We start from the raw sequence: 5,082 nt of genomic DNA on the forward strand, positions 1-5,082 counted from the left end.
AATCCTCCTGCCCCAGCCTCCCAAGTCACTGCATCACAGGTCAGCACACCATGCCAGGCTCATGTATGCCCCAAATTGAAAAACAAAACAAAACCTTTTTAGGAGTTTCTCAGCGAAAGCATGCAGCTGCAGTTTATACTCTGCTGTTCAGGAGGTTGCCGGGGTCCTTTTCCCTGTCTGCTTGGCCTTGTCTCCACCTGCTGATCTCAGTGGACCATCAGGACTCACCTCTGCCCCCCTCAGGAGGGCTTGGGAACTTTTCCTCCCCCAGTATTGGGACTGAACCCAGGGCTTCGTGCATGCTGGGCAAGTGTCTACCACTGAGCACACCTGTAACTGAGAGTTTGGTGTAGTGTTTGGTTTTGTTTTCCCAGTACTGAGATGGAGCCCAGCACTTCACGTATGCCAGCAAGCACCCTACCACCGAGCCACATTCCCAGCCCTGGCTTAGGGATGTGTAATGTGGTACAGAAGCAGAGAGGCCTGAAGTGTGGGGCACGGCTGGAAGTGAAGTCATCAACGGCCGGCACACACATGACCACTTGTGGTCCTCAGTGACCTGTGCACACGTGACTACCTTCAGTCATCAACAGTCTGCACATGTGACCACCTGCACATTGACCACTTGCAGTCATTAACAGCCTGTGTATGTATGACGACCTTTGTCATCAATAACCTGCACACATGTGATCACCTTCCTAGCCCCTTGTGGTCAGAACGTGGCAGTGTTAACTGACCTGAAGGAGGAGTTCTCAGCCCTCTGAGGTCCAAGAAGTCACCCACTGGACCATGCAGGCATGGGTGAAGCCAGTGTGTCCCCGCAAGTAACCCAGGCAACCATTGCCACCATGGCCGCACATCAGTCTGGACTGTGGCAAAGCCAGGGGAGACCCTTGATCTGTGAGCAGCATGTGACCTCCAGAAGTAGCCTGGTTTCTCTGTTTTTTTTTAGAGACAGGGTCTCACTGTGTTGCCAGGCTGGCCTTGAATTCTCAGTCTTTCTGCTTCCTGCCCCGGCCCCTCCCTCGCTCTCTGTTTCCTGGCCCCCGAGGTGCACGGCTCTGCTCCCCACACACCATCCTCTCCTCAGGCCCCGCATCAAAGAGCCACGTGTCTGTGGACTGAGACCTCTGAACGTGGGCCAAGGTGAACCCTCTAAGTTGATTTTTTTAAAGCATTTTGTCACAATGATGAAAAGAGAGGTAGACATTTCTCCAAAGATGCAAGAACAGCCAATGATGTATGAGGAGGTGCTCAAGGTCACTAATATTCAGAGAAACGCAAATCAATCACAATGAGGTAACTGCCTCATGCCTGTTAGACCGGCTGTGGTTTAGAGGATGTGGGAGGAAGGGAACCCTTGGCCACTTTTGCTGGGGATGTAAATCGGTACCTACATGGAAAAAAATGTGGAGTTTCCACAAAACATTAAAAAACAGAACTACCGTACAAACAGAGAAACAACATGTATCCCATTTGTTTACAATAAAAAAGAAAGAAAGAAAGAAAGAAAAGCCCAGGACCAAAAAAAACAAAACAAACAAACAAAAAAAACAGAACTACCATATGATCCGGGAGTTCCACTACTGGAAATAGAGCCACAGGAATTAAAGATCAGTCTTTTTGTTTTCATTGTGCTGGGGATTGAGCCCAGCAGCATGATTCTACCAAGTCACACCTGAAGCCCTTTTTATTTTCTATTTTGAGACAGGGTCCTTCTAAGATGTCCAGGCTGGCCCTGGACTTGTGACCCTCCTGCTTCAGCCTCCCCAATCAATACCTGGGATGACAGGTGTGTGCCACTGTGTCCAGCAAGTCAGTCTTGAAAAGACATCTACATTGCCATGGTCATCCGAGCATTATTCACAACAGACAGGCTATGGCTGCAACGCAGCGTCTGTGACCTGGTCGGATGAATGGATAAAGAAAAGGTGGCGTGACTCAGAATGACGTGCTACTTGGCCTTAAAATAAAAAAAATTCCTGTCATCTGCAACAACATGGAGGAACCTTGAGACGTTATGCTCAGTGAAAAAACAAAACAAATAAGCAGGAAAAAGAGAAGGCATTTTGCTCAGTGAAACAACACAGGTACAGAAAGACAAGGTTTCATTTCCACGTGGGATCTAAGAAGAGCCAGGTTCAGAGTAACGAGCAGGATGGTAGCTATTCGTCCCGTGTCAACCACACCCATACGTTTGCATGCGTGCTTTTATAATAATTCTATTAAGATACTTAGTGGGTTGTGGGGGGTTTCCACGTCCTGCGTGGACCGGGGAAGAGTTTCTGTCAGAGGATGACGGTGCCAGTGGTCAATTAATTACTAATAAACTTACCTGATCAATAAACACAAGAGCCAATACTCTTTTCAAGGAAGAGGGTGTGACGGGTCAGGCCGTTCCAGATCTGGCCTCCAACAAGATGGAGAAGCCCACCTTCCCTTTATTATAGTTGCATAGGTAAAGGGGCAGGAACAGGATGGGGTGGAGTCAGGGGAGCCGCTTGCCGAGAGAATCAGCATCTCCTCAGGGCTGAGTCACTCTGGACAGGGCCACTTACTGCTCCGCGGTCTGAAACAGTCTCCCAAGACCTCCAGTTCCTGGGAATCAGATCTCTGTATCCCACGGCTCAGCCACACCTGATTCTGCTGAACATAGATGGCTCCCCACAGTTGTGGTAGTGTGTACCTGTACTCCCAGCTACGGGGGAGGCTGAGACAGGAGGACAACTTGAGTCCAGGAGTTGGAGGCCAAACTGGGCAACATGCGGAACCTCATCTCAAAAGTCAATAGTCTTGGCTAGGTAGGGTGGCGCAGGCCTGGAATCCCAGAGGCTTGCAGACTGAGACAAGAGGGTCGTGAGTTCAAAGCCAGCCCTAGCAACACAGCCAGACCCTGTCTCTAAATATAATATACTTTTAAAAAGGGCTGGGGATGTGGCTCAGTGGTTAAGTGCCCCTGGATTCAATTCCCACAAAAAAAAATAAAATAAAAGGACTGGGGCTGGGGCTCAGTGGCAGAGTGCTTGCCTAGCACATGAGAGGCACTGGATTTAATCCTTAGCACCACATGCAAAAATAAGCAAATAAAATAAAGGCATGATGTCCATCTACAAATACAAAATTTTTAAAAAATAAAAAATAAAATAAATACAATAAAAACAAACAACCAGTAGCTCCTTCTTCCTGGGCACTGTGTCCTGAGCTGCTTCCTCTGGCATGCCTTCTGCCACGATGCTCTGCCTCTCCTTGGGGCCCAGAACGTGGACTCACCTACTATGGACTGAACCTCTGAACTGCCGGGAATAGATCCCAGGGCCTCATGCGTGCTAAGCAAGCACTCTACCACCGAGCTACCTCCCCAGTCCCTCCAGAAAAACTCTTAAAAATATTGGAAATGTGATCCTCAGAAAACTTTGCCCCAGACACAGAAAAAAGAGGAAAAAAAAATTATCCAGATGTATTCTGGACCCAAAATTCAAGAAAGAATCTATTTTCAGATTTTAAAAATGTAAAATATGAAAAAAAAATTTAGAAAGTACTAAAACATTTTTATTGGTTCTTTTTTTGACCCATGAGAAATTTAAAAATATGTCTACCTCTGAGGTTATTGAGGTTTCACTGACAAAAACTGCATATAATTAGGGAGTATAATGTAATGCCTTGATATGAGTGGTGAATAAGGAGCACACCCAGGCTGACCCGGTCGCCCCGTGGTGAGCACCCAGGCTGACCCGGTCGCCACGTGGTGAGCACCCAGGCGTCACCGGTCAGCCCCGTGGTGAGCACCCAGGCTGACCCGGTCGCCACGTGGTGAGCACCCAGGCTGACCCGGTCGCCCCGTGCGTGGGGACGACGGAGATCTCTCTCGGCCGACGTCAGGCCGCCCACCGTCCTCAGTGCCTCCTCGGGGAGAAGCGCGCGTCCCTGAGCGCGCCTCCCAGCGCCCCGCGGCCAGCCTGCTCAGGCCCATGCGTGGTGCGCAGCGTGGGCAGCTCTGGTCCGGATCCTGCCTACTTGTCAAAGCTCGCACCTGCAGGGCGGGCTCGGTGTTCAGTGGACGTCCGCGACGTCTTCTCGGTTGGTGTTGGAGAAAATCCTAAGACTACAACGTCAGGCAAGGAGGGCGGAAGGCACAGGCGCTGCCCGGCGGCCACCGCAGCACTGCGACCCGCGGCGGCGGGCGGGCTGCCTGGTGGAGGACACTGACTGTGTTTTGGTACTGCGGACTGAACCCAGAAGACAACCCGAGACGCATCCCCGGCGTTTTTATTTATTTAGAGACAGGGTCTCTCCAAGTTGCTAAGGACCTCTCTGAGTTGCTGAGGCTGGCTTTGAACTTGCGATCCTCCTGCCTCAGCCTCCCATGCGGCTTAGATCACAGGCAAGTGCCACCGCGCCCTGCTGACACCCTTTTTTGGGGCGGTATGCCTCACACATTTAATAAATTTAAAATACCGAATCCTTGTTAGGGGTGGGAGGATGACAGGAACAGCAGTATCTGACAAAATAACGACAGCAGCAGCGATTCGGAAATACCATCAGCCAGAGGACAGGCCTGGGAGAGCGGGGGCACGGGGCTCCCTCCAGCGCCTCTTCCCGGGCTTTCTGCTCTCCTCCTCTTCCCCAGCTCCTCCTCCCCTCCCCATCCTTCCCAGCTCCTCCTCTTCCCTCCAGCTGCTCCTCCTGACACCTCCTCCTCCTCCCCAGCTGTTCCTCTTCTGGTTCCTCTCCTCCCTCCCCCTGCTCCTCCTCCCCACCCCTTCATCCTTCCCAGCTCCTCCTTTTTCCTGGCTTCCACTCCCCTCCATCTTCCCCATGTCCTCCTCCTCCCCTGGACCGCCCTCTCCAACCCCCTGATCCTCCCCAGCTCCTCCTCAGCTCCTCCTCCTTCCTGGTCACCCCTCCTCCCAGCTCCTCCTCCCGCCGGCCGCCTCCTCCGCACGCTGAGGCGCACGCGCAACGTGCAGGGCCGGCCGGTTCCCGCCCCGCGGGGCGATCCAGGGGCCGAGCTCGTGCGCTCCTGCTCGGCCTCGGCGCTCGGCTCGCCGTGCCTGCGGCGTTGCCTTGGCGACACGGTCGCGG

This window comes from Sciurus carolinensis, chromosome 14 (genome assembly GCF_902686445.1).
Source record: "Sciurus carolinensis chromosome 14, mSciCar1.2, whole genome shotgun sequence".
NCBI classification, from domain to species: domain Eukaryota; kingdom Metazoa; phylum Chordata; class Mammalia; order Rodentia; family Sciuridae; genus Sciurus; species Sciurus carolinensis.